Raw genomic sequence first — 7,628 nt, 5'->3', positions numbered from 1 at the left:
TCCAAAAAATACAGGAAATCCTTCACAGCAATATGATTTCCGGTCGTTCCGAATGTTGTGACATGCTACCCACATCTGTAAACGATAACGTACTCAAATAAACTGTACCTTCATTTAATATCCAACAATAATAATATCTCGACATCTATAGTTGTAGTGTTGAAATCAGTAGGTTTCGGTGTGCAACATCATATCATATCGCTGCTAAATTCACCTCTATAGGAAATGGTATATTAGCCTCATGCTAAATGCTAACCGGAGGTGAAGGATTTTCAGAATAAAAGCTTAACTGGTTTTTCAGTATAAAACAGCATTTAAACTAAAGGTACATTATGCCATCAAAACATTGATTTTCATTTCTAACAAAGTGCACTGCACAATGAGCGTGTGAATGAAATCAGAAACAGTATGATTGGAAGTCTTCAAGCAGAGGAGAGGATTTCAACGTACTTTGTGTGGAACGAGTTGCATTCTTTTCAAATGTGTGTTTTGGTGCGAAGGGCCCACGTTTTGGAATGAAACATGTACAATAGTATCACTCCCATTCAAGTTGACCTGCTCTAAAATAGTCATGCTATTTTAAATCGTTGAGCATGGGCTGGTGATGAAGCTTAAGGTAACGTAAGGGCACATCTGGCTTGATCTGGATCTTCAGTCAAACTGTGTAACTGTTACACAACAATTGTAAGTGTAGCTTTACTACAAACAAATATCAATTGCACACTAAAGGTCTGATTGTTTTAACTTATAAAATAGTGTTAAATAAAAAATAGTGATTATCATTTCACTTCCAAGTAAGTGCTAAGGCTTCAATGATTATGGCGTTTGTTTCAAACACTTTGAACCAGTGTTTATATGAAGCTAAAATGTGTAAACCAAATGCACATACACATTGTGCTTCTAGCACAGACATTGTGCCTGTTGTGTTTCTAATTTGCTTTGGTACATTAACTAAGGGGATAATCAGATGACATAACGGTCACCTTCTAAGTCCTCACGGTTGACCTATGCAGCGTCTCTGGAATGTGTCGTAGCACCTGAAAGTCTAACCTGAACAGGATAACGCAAAGGTCCTGGGTCACAAGGTGTGACACCAATTGGTCCATTCAGTCTCTATTTATCTCCCCCTCCGGTGAAAACAACAAACATTTCTGGAAAAAGACTGGAATGTCTTCAGAAGGTCATACACACCGGGGAAAGTAGTCCAAGCAAATACATTCCACATGACCCGAGTTCTTATTCTGTGTAGTGTGGGGCAATACAACAAGGCAGTGGGGGGATTGTGTGCTTTGTGATTGGTTATTTGGTCCGTGAGAAACGGCTGATATTTGGTGTTGAGCTCATTAATAGTGAGCAGACCAGAGAAGCAGATCTGGGCCTGCTGGGTGCAACGCTGAAGCAACTGCTGCTTTCACTAAGACATTGTGCTACAGATACTTTAACAAAAACAAACGCCATGGCCTGTATCATTCTGAGCCATGTCTTAACAAGTGCAAACATTGTAGTTAATGTGGGGCGATGCACTCTGACTGCAAGGCATCCTGATATACTAACTACATGAATCGTGCATTACCCACCCTGTCAAAAAGCTCACATATGTGCTTGAGATTATCTTGCTAGCTAACATGAGTAGAATTTCTCTGATACTTCATAGCGGTCTGTTGTGATTGTTGAACATTTTTCTTTTTTTTGTAATTTAGTCTTGAAAATATTGTCATCTGTCACAAGTATGATAGCAGCAGTGTTTTGTTTTGCAAGGAAGGCGTAGCTGTTTTTGTTATGGGCGTTTTGTCACAGTACAGAGGTTAGGTTAGTGATGGGTGAAAGGAGGCGGGGCCAAGGTCAGAACACTCCTCGCACTAGTGGTTTGCTCGGCTCACCTAGAACAGTGTTTTTCAAAGTGGGGGCCCGACCCTCCGGGGGGCCGCCAGGGGGGTCACTTAAAGTTTGAGGGAAACAGTTTTTTTTTTTTATATATGTTATTAATAACTGCATATCTATCAATCTATGTGTCCTTTGATGCCAATCTTTTCATATTTTTTGTTTTTGAATCACATGACCGCCCTTCAAGCCAATCAGAATCGAGCTGCCGCTATTGCGATTGAAAATCTGCTCAGCTTTTGGAGCAAGTGAGAGCTAGTGAATGTTTCGCTCTGCAGCTGGATGAGAGCACGGATGTAGCAAATGTTGCAGAATTGCTTGCATACATCAGATTTATTTCAGAAGACAACTTTGTTGAGGAAATATTATTTTGCAAAGCACTGGAAGGTAGGACCACAGGAAGAGACATTTTCCAAGTTTTAGATGAGTACATCATCTCAAACGGACTTGACTGGTCTCGTTGTGTGGGTGTTAGGGGTGTAACGGTTCACAAACATTTCGGTTCGGTACGTACCTCGGTTTTTAGGTCACGGTTCGGTTCGGTACGTTTTCGGTACAGCAGAAAAAATGATCACAAAACACAACATTTTTTTTTTTATTATTATTAAACTGTGAATAATGTATTCACTCAAATAAATACAAAATATAATAAAATAAACATTAAGGTGCAGCATTTCGATGAACTGAAATAATCTGTATTTGAACTGTACTGTACTAGTACCTAAGCAGCCAGTTTGACATTAGGACTTGCTTGTCATTGTATTTTCATGTTTTTTTAAAGAAAGATGAACGTGTCCACATTGCTTGCCGAAAGGGCAGATCTGCTGGCACTAACAATGTCTCCTGCTGTGGAGAACACCCTCTCTAGAGACAGAGGTAGCAGATACAGCCAGGTAGCGCTTTGCTAACTTGGCAACATAAGGATATTTGGCGTTTGTAATAGCTTTAGCTCGGTCTGAACTCTTTGCGAGTGGATTGAGGCTTAAATGCTAGCGGGAGTTGGGTTTGCACTTCAGTCTTTTTTCTTTTGGTACCGGTGATATTCACGTTCGGGTGATGCCTTTTCAAATGAGTGTGCAAGTTTGATGTATTGCCAGCCGCGTAACCAATGTTAGTTGAACAATGCCGACAAACAGCTTTGGTTCGGTCCACCTGTCTTTGTCCGTCATCCTTGTACGTAACTGCAAATCCAAAATGTTCCCAAACCGGAGACTTCAATGATGCTGGAGGATTTTCGAGCTCAACTTTATCTGCGTTCGCCATTTCGACAGTTCTTCAAATTACTGACTAAATTTGAACGCATCCCTGTGACCTATGCCTCTCGTCCAATGAAATGACTTGGTCGCTCTATGACTTGTTGAACCCAATGTGAGCAAATGAATCTGAATGCTGCGACGCAGCACCAACTTCCAAAAGGTTGTTCACGTTCGAATTTTTTTTACGTTTAACGTTATATTCGTTCGGTACACTCGTGTACCGAACCGAAGGGTACGTATGCTGTTACACCCCTAGTGGGTGTGTGTTCAGATGGGGCAGTGGGGCTTTTAATTTAACTATTTATATCTTAGACTGCACTGTAACTTTTAATGCTATTTTCTTAATGTCTTTCATTTTTTGTAAAGCACTTTGAATTGCCTTAGGCGCATTCACACCGCAGTACTTTTCCCACTTTAGTTCCGATATAGTTCCGAAATGTTGCGTTCACACCAAAAAGAGCCGGAACTAAAATTAGTTCATGAGAACCTTTTCACCCCCTTTTCCGTCCCTGCTAGAGAGCAGGGACTTTCGTGGGAGAAAAAGGTTCATATGTCTGATTGGCTGGGCGGATTGCAAACCACGCCCCGTAAAACTCCCAAAAAGTTTTGTGAAGCCGCCATTTTATTATCCTCGCATTAGCATTATTAGCATTAGCCCAGCGCAGAAACGCAGAGAGACTAACTTATGGCAACACAAAATAAAACATGGGAGTGGTGGAGATGAGGAGGTGTCGGCGTTCTGGCAATTTACTCGGAAGGCTTCAGTAGAAGCTGCTGGGACTCCCAGCAGCTTCTACTGAAGCCAGTCCCCGACCCCAACTCCGGGGACTTCCGGCCGGGGACTTTGGGCGGCAGTATATGCCGTGAAGTGGTTTGCGGCCTGCCAGTAAACCCAAAGCAGAAGAAGAAGAAGTGACGTCAGCGGCTTCATTTGCCTAATCCTCCCCCAGGGACTTATTCCGGTGTGAACGCGATCTGTACTTAGTTCATGAGAACTAAAGAGTTCTCATGAACTAAGTTCTCATGAACCTTTGTGGGAAAAGTACTGCAGTGTGAATGCGCCTCTTGTGTTGAAAAGCGCTATATAAATAAACTTGCCTTGCCTATGACAGGCAAAGAAAGCGGAGTGACAGCTTCGATCCTTGGCATGGCAAAGTTTGGGAACCCCTGACCTAGAAGACCCGGCTCTTTCGGCTCCCAAACGGCTCTTCAGTTTACCACATATTATACCTTTTTATAATTAAATCAAATGTAGCCCTGTTTTGACTAATGATTTATATGTGTACACATATATTACAGCAATAGAGGCTACTTGTGGTAAGGTAAGTTACTGTTTTTTTACATGTTAACTCCGTATTTTATTTTACAGTTTTTTTCCTTTTTTTAACGGAAATGTTCTGGCGCCAGAATATTTTCGTTTTTAAATTATTTTTTTTTACAGTGCACTTAAATTATTCAATACATCCTTTGTACTGAAGTATTCAAAAGTAAAGCTTACATGTTTAATATAAATGATTTGCTGTGGCCAAATGTTTTCAATGCATTTACAGACCCGTGTAACTCTGAATGCACCGACTTGCAGAACCACGCTACACAAAGCAGATAGCAACACCTATAAAAACGTAAGCATAGACATTTAAAAAAAAGGGGCTACTGTATCGACATTTTAAAATTATATTTAAAGAAAAGGCCCTGACAAAACAGCAGGGCTCTATTTCAGTAACTATTAACTATAGAGAAAAAGACAGCAACAGCTGACATCAAATCTTTGCTGAGCCCAAGGATAATCATAAATAAATAACATAGTGAAAATAAATATATTGCAATGCTCAAAACAGCAGCATCCAACCGTCTCTAATCCTTAGATATTACATGTCACTGCATGCATGCATGGAGCAGCTGTAGCGCGGAGATCATCATATCATTCTGTCCTGTATTACTAAACAACAACAACAAAACGGCTCGTTCGCAGGCGCGAGCCGGCTCCCGTCGTCCACTTAACGTTCGCGACCGACACATCACTACCTCACACCGAGCCTGTGCAGCAGGATGTTGGTACCGTTATCCCACTTGGTGTTTGTCCTTTCTCCACCTGGACATTCCCTGCTGGCTAACGTTAATATAAGTGTTTAGAGTTTTTGGATCCATACCACCTGACTATAGCGTTAAGTGGTTTGGTTAGAGACACCTGAGAAGTAGCTGGTGAGGAGGACAAGCTGTGCTGAGCCATCTGTCCCTGCCTCTGTGTCGGGGCTCTCTGGGCCTGTGCTCCTGGCGCTAGCTAGTGGTGCGCAGGGCAGAGCTGGGGTCACCTGAGGCCCTGGGCTGTCGTTGCCATGGAGACCGGGGGTGGTGGAGGAGCAGGACGAGGGAGAAGAGGGAGGTGCAGAGGGGTTTGACAGGGCAGAAGGCAGACCCCCTGGGAATGAAGTTCACCTTGTTTTTGTCGGGGCACGAGAAGAGAGGGAATCCTTTTGATTTGCCAGACACCATCTCCTGGAACACTTAGATCTCCTCACAGCCCTCTGGAGGTTCCCGGTTGAACATGTAGCTGCTGTTAGGTTTGGGAGATGTGGCACATGTGGGGAGAGGAGAACTGCACAGGCCGTCTTTGTCCATTTCCTCTGCAGAGCAGGGGCTTCCATCAGGAGAGTGGGCCTGGGCGGAGCTGCAGGGGCGGGGCGATGGGCTCCAGTCCCCGCTTGAAGGGGCCTGAGTGTCTGTGTCACGTGTGTCCCCGCTGCTGCTGCTGCTGCTGCTGTAGTGATGCGAAGGGAAGGGGGCGCGGCGGCCATCCACCACATCCATGGCCTGTATGCCTTGCTCCCAGTCCTCTCCGATGAACACATTCTCCAGCTCGTGGCTGATGCCCTCCACACTGCTCGGCGCTGGGATGGGAACGATTAATCGAATATTCGAAATTATTCAGGTATTCGAATATGAGTTATGAATATTTTTATTAATTTTTTTGTTGGGAGTGATGCCTAAGTTGATTACATATTATCAAATTGAATAATTCAATGTATATATACACGACAGTGCCATAGCTAAATGTGTTACTTCACTCGTGTTTATGTCCAAATCCATCAGATCTAGCTAGTTCTAGCCAATGATATGGCTGCTGGCCCTCCCTACACGCAGATCACGCAGACTCAAACCTCATCTAAGGCACAAATGTGGCGCAAATGCGCTCCGCAGCCGTTGTGAGGTTCCGGCGCTAACAGTTCATGAGCGTGCTCCCCTGGTGCTCCCCCGCCCCCTGTCAACACTCGCGACACATTGCCAGCCTAAACAACAATAAGCGCTGCTTGGCAACCGTGTGTGGCAAAGTACATAGACATTTTGAAAGGAGATATTTAGTTTAGCCGGTATTCAACATATTTTACCAGTCATAGTCCGGTAATTATTTACACTCCAAGAATAGTCCTACACAACAGACATGGCATCAAAAAGGAGTAATGTGTGTAAATATTTCGACCAGGTTAGTGAGTGCGGTGTAGAGGTCAAACTATGCCAAATTAAACTTATATATACACATGCTATACCTTGCTATACCCGCAACCTTTTACCCAATTTTTTTTTTATAGGATATGTACATTTCGGTTAACCGTTTTTTGGGGGGTCGAATATTCTAATATACATTTGCTTTCAAATTCCCATCCCTACTCGGCGCCCAACATATGAGGGACTTTGGCACAGGGACTGTTGTTGCTGATGACGTTCCTTTATACTGTGATGGGCAGGCAGTGCCATGCTGCGCCTGATGCTGCAGCTGCAGTCTCAGTTTAGCAATCTCTTTGAGGTGGTCCGCGCTGCCCCAGGAGGCTGACTGCTGGTGAGGACCTCCCTGTTCTGCTCCCTCATCAATCCACAGAGTCTGTGTGGCTTGTCTTTCATACAGGAGGGGTAGGGTCCGTGGGAGTACCGAGGCCACTGGCCGCTGAGGTACGGCCCTGTGATGGCGTCTGGGGGACAGGAGGAGTCCTTATGTCCGGGGGACAGTCTTTGCTTAGCATTTGCACTTCCCGAAATGAATGAGGGACTGGAAGGGGGACTGGAGCCTCGGCTGTTCGTGGTTCCACTACCCCCAGCGTGGGGCTGGCAGGGCCCGGTGGCTCGGATGGGGTGCAGACGGCAGCTGCTGCTGTTGTCCCTCGGCTGCTGGAGCGAGTTGCTGGGGGCTGACATCCTTCGAAGCTGGCTGTAATTCCTGTAAGATACTAACACATGACGATCAGGTTTCCGTTAGCCGGTAATTACCGGTTTTTAGCTGGTAAAATGTATTAAAAACCGGTAAATTCAAAACCTGCCGGTCAAAATGTCTGGTAATAATTAGGGATGCTCCGATAGATCGGCCACCGGTCATTATCGGCCGATATTCACTGTTAATAGTTTGATCGGTGATCTCTATAAAGCCCGATCAGGAGAGCTGGATCTGATCGATATGGTCATTTGTAGAGGAAACTTCTGTGTAGCTATGCAGTGGGAGTC

At 44.4% G+C, this 7,628-nt stretch overlaps 1 pseudogene; it reads right to left on the bottom strand.

Moving 5' to 3' along the window:
• Positions 1–5,302: 5,302 nt before the first annotated feature.
• Positions 5,303–7,325, bottom strand: LOC117557919 (annotated as a pseudogene).
• Positions 7,326–7,628: the final 303 nt, after the last annotated feature.

The sequence above is a fragment of the Gymnodraco acuticeps genome, unplaced genomic scaffold (assembly GCF_902827175.1).
Source record: "Gymnodraco acuticeps unplaced genomic scaffold, fGymAcu1.1, whole genome shotgun sequence".
Lineage (NCBI taxonomy): Eukaryota > Metazoa > Chordata > Actinopteri > Perciformes > Bathydraconidae > Gymnodraco > Gymnodraco acuticeps.
Note: the sequence above shows the minus strand (reverse complement) of the source record. Positions and strands in the feature narration are given on the sequence as shown.